We start from the raw sequence: 10,292 nt of genomic DNA on the forward strand, positions 1-10,292 counted from the left end.
ACACCTGACACCACGTGATGTCGAGTCGGCCGACTGGTATTTTATTTATATTTGGCATGCTAGATATTTGTTTGCCGTCGACGCGTCAACGAGCCTCTTTGATGTGCCGTTGTGTAGTTCACACATAAAGATTGCCGAGCGCCGATCACCCGCTGATTTTCCCCCGATCACAGGCCGACCTGTTGGCGAGCTCGTTAACTTGCGAATCGGGCTTAAAATCCTGTAGTGTGAACTTGGCATTAGTCAGAAAGGCATGAATAATGACTAATTAAAATGAATTCTACTAATTAATGGATCAAAATATATAAATTTTAGCCTGATTAACCAACTGGTACAAGGGTGAAGTGATATTTCATATCTAAAACTACAACGGAATGATCAGACAATATGACTAAACTGTTAAGTTTAAGATTCAAAGTGTAATGAGTAAAAGAGTATCTCATACGTATTTTCTTTTTTCAATGTCTGATTTAATCATAGATATTTGGCCGTTTTTCTTTTCTTTTTGGCTTTTTAGCTTTATTCTACATAAATCAACCTTTTAAAAATCTAAAACTAAAACTATCTAAAACTTTAAATAGAAAAAAAAAAGTAAATTAATTAATTATTTTATGAATATATCAAAAAGGCATCATTTTGGGATAATTAAACTGTAAATGTTATAGACTTACATCTAAAAATAATCTTTTCATTTAGTTTCAATGCACTTCTGGTTTATTCCTCACTCACATAATTCCATATGCATATAGTCCATACAGATAATGTTGATAACTCCCATTATAAACAATCAAGATTGTTGTGCTTTTTTTTAGCTTCATTCTACATAAAGCAACCTTTAAAAATGTTCGATATAAAATCAAAAATGGTGGAAATGTGTGGGATAAAGGCAGACTGTTTTTTTAGTATTATTTATGTACTATTATATATTATGATTATTTTGAATTATAGCTTTTATTATTATATTTTCATGTTTAATAGTGCTAGTATGTCATGTTAGTAATTTTATGTGCTTTTATCGTTTTAATTAGCTTCTCTTTATGAATTTCAAGTTAGCATTCATTTATTTTTAGTTCACATTTAGTTATTGTAATTTTAGTACTTTAATTTACATTTACATTTATTCATTTGGCAGACACTTTTATCCAAAGTGACTTACAATTGAGGAATACAACAAACAATTTACCATAAGATGGTAACAGACACGAGAAGTGCCTGTTATACAAGGTTTCAGTCATCGTTCAAAGTACTAAAAGCTAGGACAGGAAGGGATAAGGATAGTAGAGAACAGAAAAAAGTGAAGGAATAGAATTTTTTATGAGGCAGTTAGATGCTCACGGAAAAACTGTAATTAGTTTCAGTAGTACTTCTACTTAAATTTTCTTTTAGTTAGTTCCCGAGGCAATATTTTCATTTTATTTTAATTAATATATATATATATTTTTTTTTAGCTTTAGTCTTAAATTAACAATTTAGCTAACAATAGCACAAGAAAATGAACACTGGAAAAGTCCCCTCAAGGAAAATGGCCTAATAAACGTACAAAGTCTTAATCAAATCAAACAATTTGTTCAGTTTAGTCAGTGGAAAGTCCCCACTATGGTAGTGTGTGTGTACCTGAAATACTGCACATGGAATGTACCTCTGAAGTCATACAGTCCACATATTTCATAACTTGAAGAAAGCAGACGACAAAAGAAGAGAAAGAGGCTTTCGGACATGCATTGCCGTGCAGAAACAGAAAACACACTGCCATCTGTGAATTCATGGCTCCGAACGCACATAAATCAAGCAAGAGAATCTTCTCAGGCAGTGTGATGATCCATCTGCAAGCATCTGTAATGGTTGTGATCAATTGCGAGAGGCGCCCAGAACCACTGGCATCAGAGAGCCGACACATGTGCGCCAATCCAGGCCGACACTCATGAGCTGAGAAAGAAGTTTGTTTTATGTGAGTGTAGTTAGAAGAAGCTTGGGTTATATATGAATGGTCTACATTTTTTAAAGTATGAAAGCCTTAAAGTGTGGTCACATTTACTGTTGTTTGTTGAATAATTTGCTGGCAAAATCCACTAATTTCAATAGCAATCTACGCAATGGGGAATTTTGCGTGATGGCGAAAGATTTCCACACACAGATTTCGCAACAGATTCAAGTTGGTCACTTAAATTCGCACCACTGACCAACAGAAAGCTGCTTGGTTTGAAAGTGACTTCTGAGTGATCTGTGCTTCATACATTACTGACAATAGACAATGGATCCTTTTGCCCAACAAAATTTCACTGAAATGTAACTGCACCTGCATTCTTCAAAATATGGTCTTTTTGCGTTCCACAGAACAAAAATAAAGTCACACAGATTTAAATCAACATTAGGGCGAAAGATTGCATGTTCATTTTCAAGTGGACAATCCCTAAGTCTTCCCTTCCTAGAGTACATTTTTCCACAAAATTCGGTTTAATTCAGGTCAAGCTTGGTTTTGAGGATATGCCAATGACCCACCACACGACCACAATGGCAAACAAGCTCATCAGTGGAATATCTGACAACCATCTGCTTCACTTTTACGTCTACAAAGCCACAATCTCAGAGAAACTGCAGCACCAGCATTTGAGGAGAATCGTTTTAGGCATGTGCGGCAAGATTATAAAAAACGGGGTGGGTAAACAAAAACTTCCCGAGTTTCAGAGAACAACAAGAATTTGGAGTCCATATTTCAACTAAATCATGGCACTGCAAACTAACTTTATTCCCTTGTGATCTCCATAATCAAATAAATCATCTCTAAAATACATACTTGCTGTTGTGGTCTTGGAAAAGAGCAGCTTGGACATTCTACGAAAGATCTCTACGTAAGAAATAAAGGCTACGTTTACACAACAACAATGTAGTCAAAAACAGAAAAGTTTTTCCCTTGCGTTTTTAAAAAGTTTCACGCATACACGGCAACGTTTTCAAAACGATTTGCGTTTACACATATCCGCGAAAATGGCCAAAAATGCTGTATTACTTATGCCAGACCAGTAGTTGGCGCTGTCACCTTGTTAGTAAACAGTACCTGTAGGGAAGTGACGATTATATGTTTTATATGCCCCTTGCGTTTTTAAAAAGTTTCACGCATACACGGCAACGTTTTCAAAACGATTCGCGTTTACACATATCCGCGAAAATGGGGACGACATGTGGGTGGAATAAACAATGACAGAACTTAAATTTTTGGATGAACTTTCCCTTTGAAACCCAACATCTCTGGTGTTAGAGTTCTGCATCCTTGCTGAGCCAACAAGGACTTTCTAGATGTTTCACAATCACTATTACTGGTGTTTTTGTTCAGATCCCATTTGCCAAGGTGCTTATGCTGAGGGAAGTATCAGGCGGGCCAAATCCCTGACATGGTTGTGAAACTCAGACGGCTGTATACGAAGTGCGTAAGCTGCTTTGTGTTGAAGATCTGGCTCGACTCACACACTCCATTCTGCAGTCAAAGCTGCAATCCACTGTGCCTCATTAAGCCTGAGAAATAACTACACCACAAATTAGAAAATCAGGCAAAAACGTTAGAGGGAACGAAAACTGACTCTATCTTTCTTTCATTCATTAGCTGTTTTCGATTTTCCACCCAGCCAAGAGAGATTGCTTCAAGCCCTGCTGTACCGCTGTTCCTTTGAGTATCTATGTGGGGTGGATGAGGTTTCAAAACTGCAAACGTTAACTCACAAGTAAAAAACCTGTGCCAGATCGCAAAAGGGAGATTAAAAATTCACATCTTTTGACATATGTGCACACCTCAAAATGAGAAAAGCTGTGGTCTTTTCTCACAGTATATGAATTATTCTGACTTTACAGCTCCCCATGTACACAAACAGATCTGGGAAAGTCTGAGCTGCTGAGTGAAGATGTGATAGAAGAACCATGAGAACGTTACACACGCCTGCTGAAGACTTTTTTCATTTTCTTTACAACTGGATTCAGCTGTTATTACAGGATGACTCTAACTTCAAAGTTAAGAAGCTAAAGGTAAACTAATTGTTTCACTAGATAAGAACTATTTCTCGAGCAGCAAATCAAAATAGAATGATTTCTGAAGGATCATGTGACACTAAAGACTAGAGCAATGATGCTGAAAATTCAGCTTTGCATCACAAGAATAAATTACATTTCAAAATGTATTAAATAGAAAACCGTTGTTTTGAAAGGTAATAATATTTCACAATTTTGATGTATATTTGATCAAATAAATGCAGGCTTGGTAAGCATGAAAGAGAATTCATTCAAAAACATTGAAAAAAATCTGACCAACCACATACTTTTGACATGGTACCATTCAAGTTTTTGACTTGAAAAAGGCCCCTGTTAAGAGACTTGAGTTAAGTATTGCAAGATCCACCCTTCAATTTCCATCCATGCATGAGGAGAAATCCCCCGTTTTAATGTTGATGGATTTTTAGGTGACATTGCCATTTTTGTGGTTCGAATGCATATATGTATGAGTCACTGCGTTTGTGTATGCAAGTGTGTAGAAAAAATCCACATCCCAGAAAACACAAAACCAGCTGGGCTCAGAAAGCCAGAACTCAGAGTCAATAATATCACAGATGAGCGATGGACGCTTATGGCCTGCCAGAGTGGATGCAGAATCATGGCTGATAAAGAAATGTGTCATTTTAAACAGCATACATGCGACACAATGATGACATGAACTTTCATTTTTGGCTGAACTATTCCTAAAGTGATTTGGGATGGTTTGTAGACTCTGCAAATGTTTGTGTTGGTAATGAGTGGGTTGTATGGAAGGTTGCAGAGAAGCGTATGGTTTTCTGTGGAGTAATATATGCACTTTGGGCACTGTAAGCACTTCTGAATTTCCCTTTCTTACATCGCAACCACACACACACACACACACACATATTTTCCCTCAATCTGGGCCCTTGCTCACCCACTCACTCCCGCTTCCTTCTGGCAGTCTACCAGATCGACACACTGCAAAACATAAACCTCGACAGTATGATTTAAATCCACATGGACCTGAGTTGACAACCTCCACACGGTCCTGCCAGGTACTTTCCTTTGTCCACTCCACCCGCTCCTTCTCTTCTCCCTCTATCTGTCTTATTCCCCCTCCTTTCCTCCATAAGGGATTCATTCCTCTTCCATAAAGCATGAGGAACTTTTGAATATCTGCCTGCCTACATTCCACCCACCCACTTTGTCTTTTTCCCCCCTTTTTCTCTTCAGCACACATCGTCCTTTCTTCCTCTGCATCCCTCCAACTTCTTCCACAAAGACTACAGAGGGATAAAATTGAAGATATGGAGAACATACAGAAGAATCTGTAGTTGATTCATCCGTTTAATTCTTTTATTTCCTGTCTCTCTCTACTTCTCATAATTGGAAACAGATCTCAGTTTCACCTCTCTTGTTCCTGGCCACCCTTTCTGTAGCTCAATCATTTATTCTTGTCCTCAGCACACTGATATTAAATTCCCCTCGTAATTATTATTATTATTATTTGGAATACGTGATTCTGATTGGTCAGTTGTGTGGTCAGATATTTTTGTATAACCTCTAAACTGTATAATTGTGCCAAAAATCTGAATGCCTACAGCTTTGCTGGAGTTAATTACGTTTAATTGTTTGCAGGTAATTATTTAAGGCTGTTATTCCTAACTTATGTTATTCAATCAAAAAACTAGTTTTCTCTGCCCAAACTCTACTGGTCCATTAACTATACAAGCAAGAAAGTAACTTGGCCACAAGGTGGCGCTGTCTTCAATTTTCTCAGACACCCTCAGGACATGGTTTCGATGACACATACCAAGTTTTGTCACAAACTGGCAATGCGTTCGTAAAATACAGCTATTTTCGTCAAAATTCAAAATGGTACATAAACAATATGGCCAACCTAGACTGTGTATTATTCAGCTCGTTATGCCCCATTATGTTCTCATTATTTTACCCCAAACTACTCAGAAGTTTTAAGCAAAAAAGTAATTTTTCAGATTTCATGACCAATAGGTGGCGCTGTCTCAAATCACTCAGGTACTCTCGGTTCATAGTGGAAATGATAAATACCAAGATTAATTTCAATAGCTCAAAGTGTTGCAAAGCCACAACCTCACTTTCTGTTTGGCACCCACTTTGTCAGTCTTACACACATGCGTTCCAATTTTCACGAATACTATAGGTAGAAAGTTTGCAAATTGGGACACAGGTACAGTTATGCATACTGCCAGAAGTACACACTTGACACCACAGAAGAAGCATCAGCAGAAAGACAAAAGAAACGTCATTAGTTTATATGCATTACAAACGAAAGCATGAAAGAGATTTTAAGGGCACTAGAACATGCAATTGCTCTGGTCTGATCCTCAAACAAAGATATTGTGGCATTATAAGACTTTTTTAAATATTGCGCATGAACTTTTTATTTTAATGATACAGTACCTTTCTGTCCTTTTTGGAGCTTAACCAACTCACTTGAGTAGATGACAGAATTTCATTTTTAAGTGTAGTAATAGTGTGCTGGATTCTCTGGTAGAGGAAAAAGGGAGAGTGAGAGATGGAGGGAGAAAAGAGAAGTGAGAGATGAAGGGAGGGAAAGAGAGAGAGGAAGTTGGGCTGATGTCTCCCTTGACCATGTGCGGTTAAATATAGCTCCATCGAGAAACTTTCATCCAAAGACTTTCTCTGTTTGTTTTGAGTTTGTTCTGTTTTGGGGTGGGGGTTGGGGGATCTTTTCTCACGGCCCAACCGTGTGGAACGAGTAAGTTTGTCAAAGGAAGAAGAGAATGAGGATGGAAGCAAATGATTTGGAATTGGAGAAGTCCCAAACGGTCCTACCTTAACAACAGTTTTGTTCTTGTTCATGAACACAGTCCAGACTAAAGAGATGGTGTTTGAGAGTTCATATGTACAACATCCATGTTGAAAAGACCAGCATATGTAGTGCACATGTAATGGATTCTCATCTTTGATATGGAAGCGCTGGTGCCCCTAACTTACTTCACCAACAAGAATTTCTTCTGCAAGCTTCACCATGCCTGGTTCACCAGCATTTCTGGGGTCCACCAGGCAGACCAAAACAAAACCAGCACTAACAAGCCTAGAAATTCATGTCAACCAGCTTGTACTTTCTGGACACTGGTTGACCAATGAAGGCCTTATGGTTAAGAAAGTTTAAAAATCCGGGTGGGAACACCAGTATCCCGAAACACAACGTTATGGTGGTCTTGTAAGCAGGGTGGAAATGAGAGCTGACTGGGATGTTATTAAGATGGCCACAAAATGGACCTACTTGCTTAAAATGGACGTCTGAGTTATAGAACTTAGCACCTATCCTATCTCAACTATGAAGAAACATATACTTGACTTAAAGGGAAAGTTCACCCAATAATGAAAATTTACTCAACCTCAATCCATCCTAGGTTTATATGACTTTCTTCTTTCAGGCGAATACAATCGGAGTTATATTAAAAAATCTCCTGGCTCGTCCAAGCTTTATAATGGCAGTGAATGGGTGTTGATGTTCAATAGTCGAATAGAAGTCCAATAAAATGCATAATTCCATCGTAAAAAGTGTTCCACACAGCTCCGGGGGTTAAATAAATGTCTTCTGAAGTGAATCAATGCTTTTGTGTAAAAAAAATATCCATATTTAAAACTTTATAAGCCGTAATCGCTAGCTTCAACTAACTTGCATACACACGTTCACGAGAGAGTGGCGTTCCAACGAATGACGTAGGACGTAGCGAAAGTTCTGGTGAGAATATGCTAGTTTCGCGAGAACCAAGTTTTGTTTACAGGAGCACAGGAAGCAAAAATTTCCTTTGTTTAGCAAAGAAAACCAATCTCCTCTTGGGCTTATATTGAAATCCTCCAACATTTTTCTTTGCAAATCCTTGTTTTGTACTTCTAATTCATGACCGGTGTTTTGTTTTGCTTTCTCCTCTGCACTTCCAAGTCCTTCTTCGTGCACTGGAACGCCACTCTCTCGTGAACACGCATATACGGCAGTTAACGGAAACTAGAGATTAGGCTACAGTTTATAACGTTTTAAATATGGATATTTTTCTTACACAAATGCATCGATTTGCTTCAGGAAGCCTTTATTAACAGACTGTTTTAATCACCATGAGGATGATGCACGTTTGTTGTGTTCAGAATGACTTGAAAGTCTGGTAGTGTGTGATCCTCAGTTATTTAGTGTACAATGCCCAGTTTTTCATCTGTAACCATTCAGGTTAGCAGCTGTGTGATGCCTATTGTTTTGAAATCTGTTCAGAATGTAATAGTTGTGTAATGTATTTCAGCCTTTTATAGCAACTATAGAAACAAGATTTCTGGATTGGAATGAACTTCTGGACTCCTGCTATCGCTTCAGGGTCCCACTTCCAAACCTCAATAAACAAAGACTGGAAAAGCATGCTGTCCGAATGAAAGATGACTGATGCTACACCAAGAGGAGTTGAGGAGCAGGTCTGAGTTTGTTACTGTTGGAGTCTTCAATGGCATATTGGAGGAGATCTGTGGGAGACGGGAGTCTTGTGATACAGATGTAACTGGCAAGAAGAGGAGACAGGGGAGTGTTCCCATTGCCCAGAGATCCATCAGCACTGCGTTCTCACCAGTGTAGATTTTCAGCAGCTGGCACTGCACTCATACACACTCTCGCATACACCATAAACCTTTTATTTCCTGTCCCTATCACATGCGTAAATCACATAAACACACTGCTGATGAAAGATATGATAAGGATGAGAAGAAATAGAGCGGATCATATTGGGAACACTGACGTTTTTTAGCAAGGTTAAGGTAGTGATGGCTGATATGCTACACTAACTGATATGATTGGGTCACGCTCTCTCCTAGAATAGCTGCGAGCTCTTTTTCTTCTGGTCACCTAACACTGTAAGCGAGTGGCCGTGACAAAACTAGATCATGCGCTTGCGGTGTAGATTGATTATAATGGCAGCAATCTTGTTTTGTCTCGTTACACCATTGCGGTGTTGACAAGGTGACTGTCAGCAAACTGTCCTTGTAAACACATACAAACTGTTAATGTCAGACTGAGATCATGCTGTACTGTAATGAAGCAACCTCACTTGCTCTCAGCTCTTCTGTCCATTTTTTGGATATGCTATGAGTGAAAGTGTGTTGTGAAATCATTAATTTTGGTTTTCCTAAAATGCCAACAGCAAGTGAGAATTGTCTTTATGTTCTTAAAGGGATAGTTCATCCAAAAATGAAAATTATGTTGTTAGTTATTACCAGCATGTCATTCCAAAACCTGCATGACTTTCTTTTTTCTGTATAACACAAAAGCAGCAATTTTGACTCGTGCACTGGTTGCCCTTTTCCACGCAACTTCAATGAACGAGGACTGGAGCTTTCAAGCTTCAAAAATGATAGAAAAGTATCACTCCATATGCTAAATTCCAAGTATTCTGAAGTTGTATGATACTGTTTTGTGAGAAACACACCACAACTTTACATCAGTATTCCCTCCAGTGAACTCTTAAAGGGGTCATATGATGCGATTAAAATTTTTCCTTTCTCTTTGGAGTGTCACAAGCTATTGGTGCATAAAGATGGTCTGTAAAGTTGCAAAGACTAAAGTCTCAAATCCAAAGAGATATTCTTTATAAAAGTTAAGTCAACCACCCCCACTGGATGCAACAAATGCCTCGTTTGTAATGGGTTTTATTGGTTTTGTCTCGTCTAGTGATGTCCGGATCGCGAACGAATCGTTCTATTTAACCGGATCTTCTTAGTGAACCGGTCGAACCAGTTCACCAAATCGAACTGAATCGTTTAAAACGGTTCGCGTCTCCAGTACGCACTAATCCACAAATTACTTAAGTTATTCGTTTTATAAACGTGCCTGACACTCCCTCTGACTAGAAATAAACCAATATCCCGAGTTATTCAGTTACTCCTAACAGTACATTGACTGAACTGCTAAAAGAGAACCGATGATGGGATGTGCACGAGCAGAGCAGCTGGACTGAGTCTCGTCATGCTGGGAGAGGGCATCACAGTATGTTAAGGGGCGTAACATTTCTGTCACACGCTTGAGGCATTCGGCCAATCACAACGCACTGGATAGCTGGCCAATCAGGGCACACCTTGCTTTTTTTAGAACGATGAGCTTTGTAAAAATCGATGCGTTTCAGAAAGGCGGGGCATAGAGGAGAAACAATAATGTACATTATATGGAAAATAATGTGTTTTTTTTTACCTTAAACCGCATAAATACATTGCATTACAACAAATACACAACATAATGTTCTTTTTAG

This window comes from Sinocyclocheilus rhinocerous, unplaced genomic scaffold, assembly GCF_001515625.1.
Source record: "Sinocyclocheilus rhinocerous isolate Xijiao unplaced genomic scaffold, SAMN03320098_v1.1 scaffold2135, whole genome shotgun sequence".
NCBI lineage: Eukaryota > Metazoa > Chordata > Actinopteri > Cypriniformes > Cyprinidae > Sinocyclocheilus > Sinocyclocheilus rhinocerous.